Genomic DNA, 20,468 nt, shown 5'->3' with positions numbered 1-20,468 from the left:
GGGATTAAACCCACGTCTCCTGCATTGACAGGTGGATTCTTTACCGCTGAGCCATCAGGGAAGCCCCAGTTCAGGGAGACAGACAGTAACGTATGTGTCAGGCAGCGACAGCCCCGTGAAGGAGACCGCAGATGTGGTCGGCTTTTTTTTTTTCTTTTTTTTTAAAGGTAGTTTAACCTGAAGTTCTACAGGACTCTAAGTCAGGCAATTTCTCAACAATATTATTTTTTCTTCTTATTATTTTATTTTGGCCACACTGAGCGGCATGTGGAATCTTAGTACCCCCCTGACCAGGGATTGAACCGGTGCCCCCTTGCATTGGAAGCGCAGAGTGTTAACCATGGGGCCGCCAGGGAAGTCCCCAGGTGCAGTGGTTTTAAAACACACCCAGAGTTCTTTGGCACTTCTCCCCAGGGGCAGCGGAGCCTAACTTTCCTCCACTTGAACTAAGCAACTCGATTTTAATGAATGAAGGTAGCAGAAATGGTGCTGGTGAGTGTCATGGCTCAGTCCTAAAGGTATATTTGGCTTCCACCCGGAGATCCAGTGGATCTCTGCTTCTCAGGATGTCCATTCCTGGTCTGGGAAGCTCGGGCCACGTGGAGAAGCCACGTTTGGGTGTTTCAGTGCCCCAAAGCCCTGAAAACTGGCATCCACCACCTGATTTATGAAGGTGCAGGCCTTCTGATGCTGGGAAAGATTGGAGGCCGAAGGAGAAGAGAGCGGCAGAGGATGAGATGGTTGGATGGCATCACCGACTCAATGGACATGAACTTAGGCAAACTCCGAGAGATGGTGAGGGCCAGGGAGACCCGGCGTGCTGCAGTCCATGGGGTCGCAAAGAGTCAGACATGACTAAGTGACTGAACAACAACAGGCCTTCCGAAGATTCCAGCCTGGGCCTGAGTCTTCAGCAGGGCTGCCTCCCCTCAACCCCGTCCCCAGTGACATCAAGGCGCAGACACCCCACCCCACCATGCCCTGTCTATAGTCTGAGCGTATGAGACAGCGCGGGAGGCCGCTGGGCTTTGGGGTGACCTGCCACACAGACAGAGTAGCCGGGACAGCTGGGCAAGGGGGATGCAGAGGGACGGGACGGGGGAGCCTGTTCTGGACACAGCGGTCAGCGGTGAGGCTTCCCTGATTTAAGTGGCCCCTCGGGAGAGCGGAAGGAGGTGAGCGGGTGACCCGCGTGGGCTCTGACGGGGGAGCGGACGGGCTCGTGTGGGGCAGCTGAGCTGGCAGGGGTGGTCGCAGGAGATGGACTGGAGAGGCAGGGGGCGCATGGAGGGCCTCAGGGCGGGGGGCACTGAGAGGACCCGGGCTTTGCTCCACGTGGGAGGGCTGGGAGCAGAGAAGGGCCATGAGCTGAGGAGGGTTTTAACGCGACCCCTCAGAAGCTCCTGGGTGGGAAACAAGAAGAGGTCACCCCGGGAGCAGCCCGACTGTCCTGGGAGACAGAGCGCCCAGGAGAGCCCAGCCATGCCCTGAGTTGGGGTGTCGGGGGGCTCTGATGAGACGGGGAAGTGGGGACGTGGAAAGAGGCCACAGAGGGGGCTGTCTGCCTCCCTCCTTCCCTCTCGAAGGAGGTCGGACCAAGACACCAAGGGGAAAAGCCCTGGATGCCAGCAGTGTCTGGCCTGGGAAGGAGGTGTTTTACTTCTCCTCTGTGCTTTTCTGTAATTGCCGCTGGAGGGGGTGGGGTTGGGGTTGAGCAGCCCGGGGCTCCCTGGCCCCCCGTGTCGGCGGCCAGCGTCTGCTCCTGGGTGGAGCAGAGGGCGGCTGGCCGCTTTCTGGGGAGGCCTCATGGTCAAATCCCGGCCTGCCACACTCACCTGGCTGTGTGACACCAGGCAGGCCGCCGGCCCTCTCTGAGCCTCGGTTTGTTCTTGCGTAGAATGGGGATGAGACTGCCACCGCTGACCTTGGAGGGCTGTTGTCAGCACTGTCAAGGGTGCCTGCCCGCAGGGGTGCCTGGGTTGTTGGTGAGCAATTCATGAAAACCCGCACTGCCTCTCCCTGTAAGACCCTCCCGTGAGCCCCCGTTGGCATGAAGCCTGAGCTGCTCAGGGTGGCATTTAGGCCAGCTGGCCCTGTGCTCCCTCTGCAGGACCCCCACCCCCTGTCCCCTGCACCGTGTCCCCGGGCCTCCTCTGCATGCTGACCGGCCACCCCACCTGTTGAGGGTCACCTCTGGGCCCGGCATTGCTCCAAACACCCATAGCTTCACCCTTCTGCCAGCCCCATGGAGGCCCTGGGAGGTGGGCCCTGCGTTTCGGAAGAGGAATGGGATGTTCATGAACAGGGAGTCAGACGGGGGTTGCAGACGCTGATCCCTGCATGCGCTGGCGGACAGATGGATTGCAAATGAGCTGGAGGCCCTAGAGGGGCAGGGACCGAGGTGGGGTGGGGAGGCGTGCCATGCCCAGAGGGGAACACTTTTGAGAGTGTTCAGATACCAGCAGGACACACCACACACCAGTGGGTGTGTTGTGGCTAGTGGCGCCACCAGTCTGAGACTTCTGGTGGCAGAGAAAGGATCTGTGAGCCAGGACTCAAGCCCCGGGCATCCATGTCTCAGACCCCTGCTGTCAGTCACTGGGCACTGTGGACGCCACGGTTGGACGGGTTCTCTCAGGTTGATGCTGATGGCCCGGACACCCTGCTCATCTTGCGTTCATCTCCCCTGCCCCACACCCCTGGGAAGAAGTGCCCCATGTCCAGGTGCCCCCAGGATCTAATCTGGAAGGGAAATCTGGGGTGGGGTAGAATGGTCCATGTGGTGCCTGGCACATGGTAGATGCCTGAATTATGCACCAGGAGGAAGAAGAGGAGGTCTGGTCTTCACCTACCCCCTGGTCTACTGGCTCTGCCCCTCTTAGTCTCAGCCGAGAAGCCCCCTCCTCCAGGCAGCCTTCCCTGCCTGCCCCCTGCACCGCCTGCTATAGCTGTTGGCTTGTCTCTTGGGCTGGATTAGGGGGACTTTGAGGGCAGGCCCTGCTCTTTCTCAGCACCTTCATGCCTGAGAGAATGCCTGGAACCATAGCAGGTGCCCCGGGAGCATTGCACGATGATGGTGTGGGCTCCAGCGAATCTCAGAGAGCCTGCAGGGGCAGCCGCCAGCCAGAGCCTGGATCCCGTGTGCAGAAACACAGGCGGCCCCTCTGTGACCTGGGCCGCTCCCGCCCCTGCCGCCCGCCGGCCTGCCCGCTGTGGCCCCTCCTTGTCGGGAAATTTGAAAGGCTGCCTGGCCGGCTGGCAGTGCAAGCAAGCCGTTGCTGCCATTAAGTTAATGTTATGGGCCTTTTACAGGTGTGTTAAATAGAAGCAGTTATTAACGAGTATATTAAGCCAATTAAAAGCAACCCTTTGAGTGGGGTTTAATGTGGCTACAGGGAGACCTCGGCGGCAGCCTGCCTTACAGAAGTTGGAGGTGGGGGGAGCCTGGGTGGAGGGTGGGGGGCTGCGCTGCTGAGACAGGGGAGAGGTGGGCAGCGGGACCCCGGCTGGAGGCAGGCCCGTGGCTGTCTGACGCCCCGCTCGGCCACTCGTGGGGGTGACCTTGGGCAGCAGCTGGGTGTGAGCGCCTCAGTTTCTCATCTGTACGAGGCTGAAGGGGCGGGCGCATCCGGGGTACTCAGCCCTGGCAGGTACATGGTAGGTACATGGTACCTGCCCATTAAGGGGGGCCAGTGGAGGTGGAGGGAGGAGGGTGGCCAGGCCAGGACCCCAGCCCAGGATTCTGGCTCCCAAGCGCCAGGCTTCACGGTGGGAGCCCGGGCGCCTACTGGGCAGACGCCGGTCCTTGGGCAGTCGAGTGCGGCTTCCTATTGAGCCACTGGACATCGCCCGCCCTCCCCCGGCAAACCTGTCCCCTCGGTGGACCTCACACTCTGACTGTGACGGGGGCTGACTGCAGCTTTCCTGGAGGAGGGGTGGTGTGCCGGCGCCGGGGCACGGCGGGTCTCCAGTGCGTGCTGTTTCTTTCTCACGCCCTCCCAGTTTTCGCCTGCTGCCGCTTCCCTAAAGCTCGGGAAGTGGACGGTTGTTATCTGTGTTGAGGTGGGGGTTGGGGGGTCCCCGGGCAGAGGGCCTGGCCCCAGCCCACCCGGAGGAGCCGGCCCACATCTGCATTCCCCTCTGCAGCCGACACTCTTGCCCTTGGAGGTGGCAGCCTTCTGAATGCTCAATTAACGCGACACTAATTAGCTGGTGGCACCGGCAGAATCCCTAATGAGGCCGCCCAGGAGGGGGGCGGGGAGCAGCTGTTCTCCGGCCTCTCTGTTGGGAGGAGGTGGGGAGGCCCTGAGTGGTTGCCAGCCACCTTGACCTGCCCCAGCCCACTGCCCCGGTGGGCCTTGAGGTCAGACCCAGGTGTCACTCCCGGTGCCCTAGGTACAGGCTGGGGGACCCCAGCTCCCTGGCCTCCGTTCCTCCTGAGGGGCCAGAGTGAGGATTAAAGGAGAGGATGTGTGTCAGAAGGCTGGGTGCCCAACGGTGCTCAGAAAAGGCTGGTTGCCTGCGTTCGAGATCTTTCTGGGCCAGACCGGGTCGGTGGGTTGGGGGGTTGGGGGCGGGGGGCAGTGGGTGTTCATCTTGACTTTTTCATAGCTGGGTAAGGCTCCAGTGTAATTCACTCCATCCGGATAACCAGCGGTCCTGGCGATGCCTACCCACCCTCCGTGATCCGCAAGGCCTGCCTTGCCCACTTCTAGACGCTCTGCCCCGGTCCCCTCTTTCCCTTTGCTAGTTGCATGGCTTCAGCCTTAAGCCACAGCAGAACTGGCCCCGAACTTCATCAGAAGCCCTTTGGTTGTTCTTGACCCTCTGTTCTTTATCAACTTCCACGTGAGGTCTTCAGGTGAGGCACAGGATGGCTAGGACGGAGGGACTGGATCAAATCTTCTCCATATTGAGTATCTGTCCATGCACAGGATGTAAGTCTATTTTGGTCTTTAAAAACTATCACTATATAAACAATTTTTTTCTCCATAGAGGTCATTTATTTACCTTTTTGTGAATTCAGATTCCTTAATATTTAATAAATTTAGGTTCCTTAGTAAATGTAATAGTATCATAACTTAGATAAAATGAACAATTCCTACCAAACTACCAAAACTGACTTAATACAAAATAGAAAGTCGTTATAGACCCATAATAAAGAGAGAGATTGAACTAGTAACCAAAACACCCACAAAGAAAAGCCCAGGCCTAGATAAGGCTTCACTGGTGTATTCTACAGAACATTTAAAGAATTAAAGACAGTTTTCCCACAAACTCTTCTAAAAAAGAGACTCGGAGGGAACATTTGTAAACTCTTTCTGTGAGGCTAGTATTTGTTGTTGCTGTTTAGTTGCTCAGTCGTGTCTGACTCTCTGTGACCCCGTGGACTGTAGCTCACCAGGCTCCTCTGTCCATGAGATTTCCCAGGCAAGAATACTGGAGTGGGTTGCCATTTCCTCCTCCAGGGGATCTTACTGACCAAAAAACTATAGACTAATATCCCTTATAAATATGCACTCAGCTCTCCCTATCCACAGGTTCTGTATCCAAGGATTCAACGGAGGACTGGAAATTCCAAAAGGCAAAAGGTGAATTTATTGCGCATTAGCAACTACTTTCATAGCATTTACATCATATTTACAACTATCTACATATCATTTACGTTATATTTACAACTATTTACTCCCCAAGTTGGGAGGTGCCCAATATGCTACTGGAGATCAGTGGAGAAATAATTCCAGAAAGAATGAAGAGACGGAGCCAAAGCAAAAACAACACCCAGCTGTGGATGTGACTGGTGATGGAAGCAAGGTCTGACGCTGTAAAGAGCAATATTGCATAGGAACCTGGAATGTTAGGTCCATGGATCAAGGCAAATTGGAAGTGGTCAACAGGAGATGACAAGAGTGAACGTCGACATTTTAGGAATCAGTGGACTAAATGGACTGGAATGGGTGAATTTAACTTAGATGACCATTATATCTACTACTGTGGGCAAGAATCGCTTAGAAGAAATGGAGTAGCCATCATAGTCAACAAAAGAGTCTGAAATGCAGTACTTGGATGCAATTTCAAAAATGACAGAATGATCTCTGTTCGTTTCCAAGGCAAACTATGCAATATCACGGTAATTCAAGTCTATGCCCTGACCAGTAACGCTGAAGAAGCTGAAGTTGAATGGCTCTATGAAGACCTACAAGACCTAGAAGTAACACCCAAAAAAAATGTCCTTTTCATTATAGGGGACTGGAATCCAAAAGTAGGAAGTTAAGAAGCACCTGGAGTAACAGGCAAATCTGGCCTTGGAGTATGGAAAGAAGCAGGGCAAAGGCTAATAGAGTTTTGCCAAGAGAACACATTGTTCATAGCAAACACCCTCTTCCAACAACACAAGAGAAGACTCTACACATGGACATCACCAGATGGTCAACACCGAAATCAGACTGATTATATTCTTTGCAACCAAAGATGGAGAAGCTCTATACAGTCAGCAAAAACAAGACCGGGAGCTGACTGTGGCTCAGGTCATGAACTCCTTACTGCAAAATTTAGACTTAAATTGAAGAAAGTAGGGAAAACCACTAGACCATTCAGGTGTGACCTAAATCAAATTCCTTATAATTATACAGTGGAAGTGAGAAATAGATTTAAGGGGCTAGATTTGATAGAGTGCCTGATGAACTATGGAGGTTCATGACATTGTACAGGAGACAGGGATCAAGACCATCCCCAAGAAAAAGAAATGCAAAAAATTAAAATGGCTGTCTGAGGAGGCCTTACAAATAGCTGAGAAAAGAAGAGAAGTGAAAAGCAAAGGAGAAAAGGAAAGATATACCCATTTGAATGCAGAGTTCCAAAGAATAGCCAGGAGAGATAAGAAAGCCTTCCTCAGGGATCAGTGCAAGAAAATAGAGAAAAACATTAGGATGGGAAAAACTAGAGATCTCTTTAAGAAAATTAGAGGTACCAAGGGAACATTTAATGCAAAGATGGGCTCAATAAAGGAAAGAAATGGTATAGACCTAACAGAAGCAGAAGACAGTAAGAAAAGGTGGCAAGAATACACAGAAGAACTGTACAAAAAACATCTCAGTGACCCAGATAACCACGATGGTGTGATTACTCACCTAGAGCCAGATATCCTGGAGTGCAAAGTCAAGTGGGCCTTAGGAAGACTCTCTACGAACAAAGCTAGTGGAGGTGATGGAATTCCAGCTGAGCTATTTCAAATCCTAAAAGATGATGCTGTGAAAGTGCTGCACTCAAGATGCCAGCAAATTTGGAAAACTCAGCAGTGGCCACAGGACTGGAAAAGGTCAGTTTTCATTCCAATCCCTAAGAAAGGCGATGCCAAAGAATGTTCAAACTACTGCACAATTGCACTTATCTCACATGCTCGTAAAGTAATGCTCAAAATTCTCCAAGCCAGGCTTCAATAGTATGTGAACCATGAACTTCAATATGTTCAAGCTGGTTTTAGAAAAGACAGGGGAACCAGAGATCAAATTGCCAATATCTGCTGGATCATCAAAAAAGCAAGAGAGTTCCGGAAAAATATCTACTTCTGCTTTATTGGCTATGCCAAAGCCTTTGAGTGTGTGGATCACAACAAACTGTGAAAATTCTTCAAGAGATGGGAATGCCAGACCACTTGGCCTGCCTCTTGAGAAACCTGTATGCAGGTCAGGAAGCAACAGTTAGAACTGGACATGGAACAGACTTGTTCTGAATAGGAAAAGGAGTACGTCAAGGCTGTATATTGTCACCGTGCTTATTTAATTTATATGCAGAGTACATCATGAGAAATGCTGGGCTGGATGAAGAAGCACAAGCTGGAATCAAGATTGTCAGGAGAAATATCAATAACCTCAGATATGCAGATGACACAACCCTTATGGCAGAAAGCGAAGAACTAAAGAACCTCTTCGTGAAAGTGAAAGAGGAGAGTGAAGAAGTTGGCTTTAAAGCTCAACATTCAGAAAACTAAGATCATGGTATCCGGTCCCATCACTTCATGGGAAATAGATGGGGAAACAGTGGAAACAGTGGCAGACTAACAAAGGTCCATCTATTGAAAGCTATGGTTTTTCCAGTGGTCATGTATGGATGTGAGAGTTGGACTGTGAAGAAAGCTGAGCGCTGAAGAATTGATGCTTTTGAACTGTGGTGTTGGAGAAGACTCTTGAGAGTCCCCTGGACTGCAAGGAGATCCAACCAGTCCATCCTAAAGGAGATCAGTCCTGGGTGTTCATTGGAAGGACTGATGCTAAAGCTGAAACACCAATATTTTGGCTACCTGATGTGAAGAACCAACTCACTGGAAAAGCCACTGATGCTGGGACAGATTGAAGGCAGGAGGAGAAGGGGACGACAGAGGATGAGATGGTTGGATGGCATCTCCGACTCAATGGACATGAATTTGAGTAAACTCCAGGAGTTGGTGATGGACAGGGAGGCCTGGCTGCTGCAGTCCATGAGGTCGCAAACAGTCGGACATGACTGAGCAATGGAACTCAACTGAACCTAGTATTGTATAGGTAATTTGTGTAGGTATAAGTAATCTAGAGATGATTTAAAACTTATGCAAAGGACTTCCCTGGTGGTCCAGTGGTTAGGAGTCTATACTTTCACTGCCGAAGGCTGGGTTCAGTCCCTGGTTGGGGAACTAAGATCGCTCAAGCCATGTGGTGCAGCCAAAAAAAAGTATACACAAGGATTTGCATAGATCCTTGGGTATACTTATATATATATATATATATGTTTTTAGATTCTTTTCTATTATAGGTTATTATAAGATGCTGAGTACAGTTCCCTGTGCTACACAGTAAGTTCTTTATATTGTATGTTGATGTTCTGAGAATCTCGCTGAATTCTTCTCTTGGAACTTCTATGCAATTTGACTTCTAATCCTTAGTTGCTCAGTTGTGTCCAACTCTGCCACCGCATGGACTGTAGCCCGCCAGGTTCCTCTGTCCATTGGATTTCCCAGGCAAGAATACTGGAATGGGTTGCCATTCCCTTCTCCAGGGGATCTTCCCAACCCAGGGATTGAACCCGGGTCTCCCACACTACAGGCAGATTTTCTATCCTTAAAATTTATTTTCTCTGTCTTGCTGAACTGGCCAGCACCTCCGCACAGTGTGGGAAGGCAGTGACTTGGGTCTTTGTCCTCCTCTGACTTTATCAGCCCTCGGGTTGGTTTGTGGTGGATTGCGGTTGAAACCTCTGTAATAGAAGTAGCTGCCTGGCGTCCTAGTTTGCTGAGAGCTTATTTGTTTTTCGTTCAGTTGTAAAAGGGGGCTGCCTCCACCCAGCCCTGTCCCGGCTATCACCTCTGAGCCTCCGTCCCCTCCTGTCTCGGTTCTGGGTGGGGGCGGCCCTGGACTGTCCCTCCATCTCCCGGGCTGCGCTTGGCAACAGCTACGTAATTGAATTTGCTGCGTGGCCAGCGGTGGGTTTTTCATTTTATTGGAATTTTAAATCGCTTTGTTTCTTCCGTATTTTATTAGTGTCAGTGGAAGCAGCTGTACCTGCAGGAATACTCATGGGGCTGCTGGCTCCAGCCTTTGGGGTCGGGAGTGATGGGTGGGAGTCGGGAGAGGAGGGGTGGGCACTGGGGAGAAGAGCCGCTCCAGGACCTTCTTGGGTTCACCAGCCCTTGGAAGCTTTCCCCTTTAAACTGGGGAGACAGGCTGGGGAACCTGTGGTCCCTCTGTGGGCTGGGTGTGGGGAAAGGGGCCCCAGCCTCTTGGGGAGATGGGGCAGGTAGAGGGTTTGAGTCAGCTGCCAGGCTCTGGGGGTTCTCGCCTTTTCTTCTCATTCCCACATCACAGCGGAGGAAACTGAGACCCCGAGAAGGCTACTCGCTCACCCAAGACCACACACACATATCCCCTTCAGGGCCAGCCAGGATTTGGCCCCCAGACCATCAGGTCTCAGAGCCTGTGCCCTGGGGGCTCAGGGGGACGAGGGCAGGGTGGTCACTGTACCCGCATCTACAGAGGACCGGCCGAGGCACAGACAGGCTGCACTGCACCCCTCCCCCAAGATCCCGCAGAGTGCCCGGGGCAGCCGCCTGGGCCCCCCCCACCCCTTGGACGACAGATCCCTGAGTAAGGCCCCCACCCCCATCCCCTGCACCAGCCAAGTCCCCATGCTGCCACCGGGGGCCCTCTGCCTGGCCCGTGCTCTCAGGGGAGCATGACTCAAAGTTTCTCTTATCAAAACCGTGATGAGAAAGTCAAACATTCATTAGGGGGACGGTCCCCGGGTGGGCGGGTCCTGTTTGGGCCCCTGCCCAGCTGGGAGCGGCCCTGGGTCTCAGGCCTGAGGTAGGAAAGGGGGCCTCCCTGCCTCACTTTTTCTCCCCCACACTTTCTTTTTTTTCTCCAGGTCACTTTGTCCAGTCAGCTAGAACAGGCTATAGCCGGGCTCCTGGACATGCGGCTCCTGGACATGCGGCTCCTGTGTCCCCTGGGTCCTCCAGCTGCTGGACCTCGCTTCCCAGGGGTGAACTGCAGCCGTTTCTGGCTCGCTGGGCACATTCAGGGCGCTCGTGGAGGTCAGTGTTGGGCAGCCCTGTGCAGTCAGGCCGCTCTGATGCCTGACTTCACCCAGGAAGAAGCGGAAGGGGGGCTCAGACCGGGCCACGTCTTCTCCCCACTGGGTCTCTGACACCATCGTCATCACAGGGGGTGGCTTCTTAGGTGCTCTGGCCCCTTGCTTCACAGAAGGCAGCATGCCAGCCCCAAGACCAACGGGCTCACCCAGGGTCACACTGCATGTGGCCCAGTCAAGACCTCTGTCCCTCAGTGAGAAACAGCACAGCCCGAGGTCTGGCCACGAGGCTCAGGGCCAGCCCTTCCTGTCTGGGTTCTGCCCGGGGGAAGGGGGGGGGTCGCCACGGGGACAAGTGGGTCAGCCTAGGCCTGGGTGCTAGGGAGTCTTGTCCAGGCCTTGACCGGGCAGCTGGGCACCCGATTCAATCTGCTTATCTCCCTTCCTGCCGCCCTCTTTCCTGTGCTCTTCAATTACAGGCAGAGTCAGCAACTCTTCCAGTAAGTACAAAGATGTCAAAGGGTCTGAGTGGGCAGGGCCAGTGGGACATCTTTGGTGGCCCCTCCACATTCTCGTGGGGCTTCCCAGGTGGCGCTAGTGGTAAAGAACCCGCCTGCCAATGCAGGAGACATAAGAGATGTGGTTCGATCCCTGGGTTGGAAAGATCCCCTGGAGGGGAGGGATAGGCTACCCACTCCAGTATTCTTGGGCTTTCCTGGTGGCTCAGATGGTAAAGAAATCTGCCTGCAATGCTGGAGACCTGGGTTCTATCTCTGGGTTGGGAAGATCCCCTGGAGAAGGGCACAGCAACCCCCTCCAGTATTCTTGCCTGGAGAATCCCATGGACAGAGGAGCCTGGCAGGTTATGGTCTATAGGGTCACAAAGAATCAGACAGGACGGAAGTGACTGAGCACGCACACGCACCACATTCTCTGGTTCCGGCCTTAGAGCAGGGAGGACCAGCCGGGTTCATCATGCCCAGCCAGCACTTGCCTCCAGCCAGCAGGCAGCAAAGGGCAAGCAGGAAACCCTGGCACCTGGACAGTGGTTAAAATCAGAGGTTAAAATGCACAGACCGTCTGAGCCAGCAAGCCCATCCTGGAATATTATTTTTGCACAGATATGCATAAATGGACGAAGGTGGTATTCACTGCAGCCCCGTTCAGAGGAGCAAGAGACTAGAAACAACCTAAATGTCCATCAATGGAGAGCCGGGTGAAAACGTATGTTCACCTATACAGCAGAAGACAGCGAGGGCGCACTTCCTGTCAGGTGGGAAATAATCCCCAAGGTACGTCAGTAAGGAGAAAACGGTGAGGCGCCGAGAAGCATGTCGGGCTGTGAATGTTTACATAAAAGGTATCTGCTGTCCCTCCTACATGCATGCATTTTTTCAGGAGGGTATTTAAGAAACTGCTAATGCTGGTTTCCTCTGGGAAGGAGAGTTATTTTTCACTGTAAATTCTTATGCTTTCTGAATTATGTGCCACGGACAATCTATTCAGTGAAGTATCTAATTTTATAAAAGAGAATGTGTTCTCCCTGGAGGCTGTGTAAAGGAGGGAAGAGGGGCTGTGCATGAAAAACATTTTTCCTTGAAACTGAAGGCCCTTCCAGATTATCTGTCATTGTTCTGTTTTTGATGAGGCAGACAAATATTTCTCTAAACCCCTATCTCTGAAAGAACACCATCCAAGGACCTTCGGTTCTGAGGATGTTGATATAACATCTTAGGTTCCCCCCGCCCCCCACCTTGTCTTCCTGGAAATACCCTCCGGAGGCAAGTAATCAAAACTGAACCAGCATAGGACCTAATCAAAATATGTAAGAAAAGGGAAGGAAAAGGCCATAATGGTTGGCAAAAAAAAAAAAAACACCACTTCGCATCAGAAAAAAATGTGGCCACAGAAGAGAGGAAGGTTATGGCTAAATATTTCATTGTGAAGCAAACAATGTATTAAGCAAGTGTTTCTTTAAGGCAAAAATGCAAAGAGTAGGATAAAAAAAAAACTTATAAAAGGAGAAATGGGATGAGCACAGGGAGAAAAAAGGTGGCAGAGAAACAGGATGAAGAGTGAGCAACATGCAAGGGAGACAGAGTTGGGAAGGCATTAATCAGAAGAGAGTACATAGGGAACACAGACAAAAGAAGGAAACTGAAATAACAGAATGCATGTCTGGGATCTGCCTGTAGAAAGGCATAGACTCCAGGAAAAAACACTCTGAAGGGTCAACCCCAAGACACAGGCTAGGAAAGTCATGGCATGAAAGATGCGGAAAGATCAAAATGAAATCTAGAGGAGGAAGGAAAAGGCTTCAACTTCTCCATGGTAACATTTAACAGTCGAAAAGAACAGAACAAGGTCTACAAAAAAATCCTCAAGGAAACAGAGTGACCCAGGAATGATTTCTTTGCTTATTCAAGTAGAAAGTTACAGACCGTGCTGAACGTGTGGGGATTCCAGGAGTGTGGTTCACAGGAGGCCTTAAGCTGTAGACTAGAGGGCAACCTCAGATGATGGAAAATATAAGGCGAGAGAACTGGTGGTGGGCACGGACCCTATTTGTCTAGGAGCCTGAGAGGGAAAGGCCTGTGGTGATGTAACCAGATGCTAATATCACAAGCCCTTGGGAGTAAGGTAATGGTGTCAATAAGAAGGGAGAGAGGGGATCAGAAGTATAAATAAATACACAGGTGTCCTAATTTCTAACAGCTGGGATCAAAAGATATTTAAAGCTGGAGTCAGTTAATAGAGGTTTAAAAGGATGATGTGAACACTGAGAAAATGCTATGGAGAGAAGAAGGATATACACTAATTTCATCATTTTGTTCATTTTAGGGTAGATGGAATAGACGCCGTGTCAAAGAAATAGAAAATTAGGGAATTGTTTAACACTGCACCACTGGAAAAAGGATACCAGCCTTTCCTATGATTAGTAGGTACACCGAGAACTTAGATCACACGGGGAAAGACTTTTCAAAGCAATTAAAACAAAGCACAGCATGACTGAACTAATACCAGACATCTGATGCATCAATAAATGTAAATGGGCTAAACTCTCCTATTAAATATTTTTTAAAAGGCATTCAGATTGGATCACAAAGCTTAATTCAACTCTATATTATATGAGTCACAGCTAAACAAAGTAATTCAGAAAGGTTGAAATAAAAGGACTGGCAAAGGTTTCAAGAAAAACTTTGAATTAAAAAAGCATCTTAATAGGAGGTTACCATCTTAATAGATAAAATTGAATCCAGGCCAAAAAGTATTAAATACAGCCAAGAAGGATGCAATTCACTATGAAGATTTAAGGTACTAATATCTGTGCATTAAATAGCATTGCATCACCATTTATAAGGCCAAAGCTTTAGGAGCTACAAGAAATGTTAGACAGGCACATATTACCAGTAGGCATCTAACCCATTTCTCTATTGTGACAGGTAAGTACAAATACACGAGACCTAATTAATGGGGTCATCCCCAAGAAAAAGAAATGCAAAAAAGGCAAAATGGCTGTCTGAGGAGGCCTTACAAATAGCTGAGAAAAGAAGAAAAGTGAAAAGCAAAGGAGAAAAGGAAAGATATACCCATCTGAATGCAGAGTTCCAAAGAATAGCAAGGAGAGATAAGAAAGCCTTCCTCAGTGATCAATGCAAAAAAAAAAAAAAACAACCAAAAAACAAAAAACAGAGGAAATCAATAGAATGGGAAAGACTAGAGATCTCTTTAAGAAAATTAGAGGTACCAAGGGAACATTTAATGCAAAGATGGGCTAAATAAAGGACAGTAATGGTATGGACCTAACAGAAGCAGAAGATACTAAGAGGTGGCAAGAATACATGGAACAATACAAAAAAAAGATCTCAATGACCCAGATAACCACGATGGTGTGATCAGTCACCTAGAGCCAGACATCCTGGAGTGCAAAGTCAAGTGGGCCTTAGGAAGAATCTCTACGAACAAAGCTAGTGGAGGTGATGGAATTCCAGTTGAGCTATTTCAAATCCTGAAAGATGATGCTGTGAAAGTGCTGCACTCAATATGCCAGCAAATTTGGAAAACTCAGCAGTGGCCACAGGACTGGAAAAGGTCAGTTTTCATTCCAATCCCAAGGAAAGGCAATGCCAAAGAATGTTCAAACTACTGCACAATTGTACTCATCTCACACACTAGCAAAGGAATGCTCAAAATTCTCCAAGCAAGGCTCCAACAGTATGTGAACTGAGAACTTCCAGATATTCAAGCTGGATTTTGAAAAGGCAGAGGAATCAGAGGTGAAATTGCCAACATCCGCTGGATGATTGAAAAAGCAAGAGAGTTCCAGAAAAACATCTACTTCTGCTTTATTGACTATGCCTAAGTCTTTGTGTGGATCACAACAAACTGTGGAAAATTCTGAAAGAGATGGGAATACCAGACCACCTTATCTGCCTCCTGAGAAATCTGTATGCAGGTCAAGAAGCAACAGAACCGGACATGGAACAACAGACTGGTTCCAAACTGGGAAAGGAGTACGTCAAGACTGTATATTGTCACCCTGCTTATTTAACTTCTATACAGATTATATCATGTGAAATGGCGGGCTGGATGAAGCACAAGCTGGAATCAAGATTGCCGAGAGAAATATCAGTAACCTCAGATATGCAGATGACACCACCCTTATGGCAGAAAGCAAAGAGGAACTAAAGAGCCTCTTGATGAAAGTAGAAGAGGAGAGTGAAAAAGCTGGCTTAAGACTCAACATTCAGAAAACAAAGATCATGGCATCCGGTCCCATCACTTCATGGCAAATAGATGGGGAAACAATGAAAACAGTGATAGACTTTCTTTTCTTGGGCTCCAAAATCACTGCAGATGGTGACTGCAGCCATGAAATTAAAAGACGCTTGCTCCTTGGAAGAAAAGCTATAACAAACCTAGACAACATATTAAAAAGAGACACTACTTTGCCAACAAATGTCCCTCTAGTCAAAGCTACAGTTTTTCCAATAGTCATGTATGCATGTGAGAATTGGACTATAAAGAAAGCTGAGCACCAAAGAATTGATGCTTTTGAACTACGGTGCTGGAGAAGACTCTTGAGAGTCCCTTGGACTGCAGGGAGGTCCAACCATCCAACCTAAAGGAAATCAGTCCTGAATATTCATTGGAAGGACTGATGCTGAAACTCCAATACTTTACCACCTGATGCAAAGAACCAACTCATTGGAAAAGACCCTGATGCTGGGAAAGATTGAAGGTGGGAGGAGAAGGGGACGACAGAGGATGAGATGGTTGGATGGCATCACCGACTTGATGGACATGAGTTTGAGCAGGCTCTGGGAGTTGGTGATGGACAGGGAAGCCTGGCGTGCTGCAGTCCATCGGGTTGCAAAGAGTTGGACACAACTGAGTGACTGAACTGAATTAATGGGGTAGATATAATTGGTAAATACTAAACTCTGAGCCCTGAAAACAAAGCCACATCTTTTCAAATTCCCATAAAAAGTCATAAAACTCACAAAAAACCTAGCGATTAAATGGCAAGGAAAACTTCACTGAAGTCCAAAAAAGCAGAAATCTTAGTATTATCTGATTATAATGCAATAGAACTAGAAATAACAAAACACAAAAGCACCTACTACCTGGACTCATAGATGGAACTCAGATGAGCCTGAAGCCGAAGAAGAAATCAAAGCCAAAATTCTGTGGCCCCATGGACTGTAGCCCGCCAGGCTCCTCTGTCCCTGGGATTCTCCAGGCAAGAATACTGGAGTGGGTAGTCATTCCCTTCTCCAGGGATCTTCCCAACCCAGGGATCAAACCCGAGTCTATTGTGTCTCCTGCATTGGCAGGTGAGTTCTTTACACACGAGGGCCATCTGGGAAGCTCATAGAGTTTAGAAAGTACTGATAAAAATACATGTTAGAACCTATAGGATACATCTAAAGCAGTGCTCAGAGAATTCATAGCCTTAATCTTCCTTTTGATCTTGTTTACCAGTATAAAGATCTAAGCCTCTCAAAAAAAAATTTTTTTAAAGCAAAGCAGGAGCATTTTAATAAAGACAAATGCATAAACTAATGAATTAGAAACCAGAAAAGGGTAATTACTAATAAATGGATCCTAAAGATGTTTCTTTTTGGAAAGGAGGGGGGTAGATAACCTCATTAGCTAACTAACCTAATCAAAAAGGGGGAGCACAAAATATACAGTATCAGAAACAAGGGTAACATAATCATTTAAAAGAATTTATTTTCTGCAGCCTCAGGCAGATAAATTTTAAAATCTGGATAAAATGGGTACTTTTCTAGAGAAACATAATTTACTAAATTCATTCAAGAACATTTAAACCAATCATTATGGAACGAATGGCCAACATCTCAGTGCTACCCAGGCCTCCACCTCCCCCAGATAAATGCACTGGCCTAGACTGCTTCATGGAGGATCAACCAATCTTTAAAGAATAGATAATCCATTTCTACTTATGATGTTATAAAGCACAGAGGAATGAGGAAGCAAGGGTCTTTGTGAAGCAAGTGTAACACTGATGGTAAAACCCAACAAAAACTGTTCCTAAAAAAGAAAACTAAAGACTAATGTCACTGATGAAATTGAAGTAAAACTCCTATTAAATAGAAAATCCAATCCCATGGTACATTAGAATGAAATATTTCTCACGACCAAGTGGGAACCAACCAGGAAGGCAAGGTTGGTTCATTATTAAGAAATCTATATTATTATTCATATTAAGAGAACAAGGCGGGGTGGGGGGGAGAACATATGATCAGTTTCACAGACACTGAAAAGTTCAAATTCCATTCTTGATTTTTAAAAATACAACAGGAATAGGTATACACTTACTTTTAACCTGATAAAGTATCTGCCCCTAAACCAGTATTTTGTGTTATGAGGAAATCCTAGAAGCTTCTGGTTAAAGTCAGAGACAAAGCAAGGATGTCTATTGTTGCCACTATTATTTTTTATTGTTCCAGGGATAGTAGGCACCATTAATAAGACAAAGAAATCAAGGTATAAAACTTGCAAAGTAGGAGGTCAAATTATTGCTTACGAATGATTTGATAGTATAACTGGAAAACTTAAGAGACTAAATTGAAAAAGATTTATAAACAACAAAATTCAGTAAGGTGGCAGGAGTTAATAGCCTTTAAATCAACACTTATGGAAGAAAAGATTAGCCAAGAAAGGTTAACGTTCCAGAGGCAGGAAACTTTAAAAATGTGCAAAGGTCTAAATGAAGAAAATACTAACAACGTTCCTGAGGGACACGGAAGAAAGTCTGAACAAACAGAAAGGTACAGACCGTGTTACTGGAGGGACCGACATCATAAAAATGTCATTTCTTCCTAAATTAATTTATAAATTGCATGCAATCTCAGTAAAAACCCAAACAGGATTTTGTTCTTACCTAGATAAGTTGATTCTGTGGACCAGGCAGAAAACTAAGAGAACAGCCAAGGAATTTTTGCATAAGAGAAATGATGAATAACAAGCAGGAAGCACCATCAAATATCAAAATGTGTTACACACATGCTATGACATGGATGAACCCTGAAAACGCTGTGCAGAGGGCAAGAAGCCAGTCACAAAAGGCCACAAACCGTATAAGTCCCTTCTCAGTAAAGGGCAAAAGAGAGGAATCTATAGAGAACGGAAGATGAAGGAGTGGGTAAAGGGATTTCTTCTGAGCTGATAGAAATGCTCTAAAATGGACTGGGGTGGTGGATGCAAAAATTCTGTAAGTATACTAAACCACTGACGGTACACTCAGATGGGTGGACTGTATGGTACATGAATATCATCTCAACAAAGCCATTACAATTTTTAAGATGTATTATACTGCTACAATAATTAAATCAGCATCGCACTGATATTTGAATGTACTTGTATCCATACCCCAATTTTGTACCAGATAAATTACCAAACATATCAGAGATTATATATTTTAAAAATTAAACCAGAGAAGAACTAGAAGAAACCCTGGGGAAGCTCCCTCTCATTCTTTTTTAACAGCCTCAGCATGAAAAAGGACATTAAGTATGACATAAAATCCAAAGTCCATAAAAGGAAGCACTGACAAATTTCACTTCGTCAAAAAAAAAAAAAAAAAAAAAAAAAAGTCCTCTGTGACAGAATCAAAGACAAATGACCATCTGGGGGAAACATCTGCAGTTCATAGGAGAGACAGAAGTCTAATTCCATCATATACAAAGAGCTCCTATAAATCAATAAGGACAAAACCCAGTGGGGCAAAAACAGATCAAGAGGATGAACAGATAACTCAAACCACACCCATCAAAGTTACAAATGCACATACCTTCAACCCCGCATTTCCTCTTGTAGAAATTTATGCTGTGGTTTTATTCACATCTTTGTGACACATATCCAGAGACAAAGTTTGTTGCTGCACTGCTTGTAATGGCAGGTTGGGTATGCTTCTCCTTGGGGGACTGGCCAAATAAATGATGGATCATCCATGCTATGAGAAACTTTGTGGTAAAAGAATGAGGGAGCTCTTCAGATGCTGACATGTAGGATGTATGGCTAAGTGAAAAAAGTGAGGCACAGGACAGCGGATAAAATACATGTAGACACACATATTTGCCAGCATGTGCATAAAACATCTGGGAGAACAGACAGGAGTGGAGAGGCAGGCTTTGTCTCTCTACCCCTTTATTCCTTTGGAATACTGGACTACATGAGTATATTACCATGTCTAAAGATTGTTGTTTTTCAGCGGCTCTCTTTAAGACCCCATGGACTGTAGCCTCCCAAGCTTCTCTGTCCATGGGATTCTCCATGCAGGAATACTGGAGTGGGTTGTCATTTCCTTCTCCAGAGGGATATTCCGGGACCAGGAATTGAACCCATGTCTCCTGCATTGGCAGGTGGATTCTTTACCTCTGAGCTACCAGGGAAGCCCCTGTCTAAAGATAAATACATATTAAAAAAAGAATAAAGCAACAATATAGACACAGTGATAAATGGTAACTGATCCTGTGTGATATAGGACAGAGGGCAATAGGGAAGGGTGGGAACTGGGGACTGTGGTGAACTGGAGAGGAATATCCCCTTAAAGATGCAGGCATTCTGTTCTAACCAATAGCTGCAGTCCAGGAGGAACACAGGCCTGTGTTACCAGAGTCTCTGATTTGTATTCAAGACACACTAGATCCAGATTTTTATGAATATCTCCCTATTTTTTTAAATGTTTCTAAATACTGAAAAAATGACAACAACAAATCTATGGTGGTTAAGAATAATCAGATCAGAAGGCTTGGGACCCCTCTCCTGGATGTTAAAGGAGGACAGACCCTTGGAGGTTACCAAGTCCAGCTCCCTAACTTGACCCGTTGACGAAAGCAAGGTCCAGAGAGGGGAAAGGACATGCCCAAGACCACACAGCAATTCAAGCCCCAAGCTGGGATCTCATTCGGGACAACAGTTGACTTTTGAACGATATGGGGGTTAATTTGAGTGTAATTTACCATTGGCCCTCCACATCCTCAGTTCCTCCACCAACCGCGGACCCTGGAGCACTGTGGTGTTCACTACTGAAAAATATCCGTGTATAGATGGACCCACACGGTTCAAACCTGCGCTGCTCCAGTGCTGGTAAGGGGCCAGAGGAGGCTGCTGGGGAGGAAGGTCGCGCCCGGTGGGTGTCAGCCAGGCAAAGGGAGTGGGTGCCACTGTCGGGGAGGGACCCCCGCCTCCCAAAGGCCTGGGAGGGCACAGAGCGTCCAGAGCAGGCTGGCGGTGGGGGGACAGGCTGGAACGGGGACGGCCTTCCCCGCCTGACAGCTGCCCTGCCACAGCCCAAGCTGGGGCGAGCTCGGTGTATCCCGGAGGATGCCAGCCCCGGGGGCCTGGAGAGGGCAGAGGAAGGGGTGGGGGCCAGCGCG

The 20,468-nt window shown here is 48.1% G+C and overlaps 1 protein-coding gene across 1 annotated transcript in view; it reads right to left on the bottom strand.

Annotated features, from left to right (window-relative positions):
* The window catches only part of FAM222A (family with sequence similarity 222 member A), a 59,197-nt gene that overhangs the window by 8,480 nt on the left and 30,249 nt on the right, over positions 1–20,468 (bottom strand). The window lies entirely within an intron of this gene.

Source organism: Dama dama, chromosome 5 (genome assembly GCF_033118175.1).
Source record: "Dama dama isolate Ldn47 chromosome 5, ASM3311817v1, whole genome shotgun sequence".
Lineage (NCBI taxonomy): Eukaryota > Metazoa > Chordata > Mammalia > Artiodactyla > Cervidae > Dama > Dama dama.
Note: the sequence above shows the minus strand (reverse complement) of the source record. Positions and strands in the feature narration are given on the sequence as shown.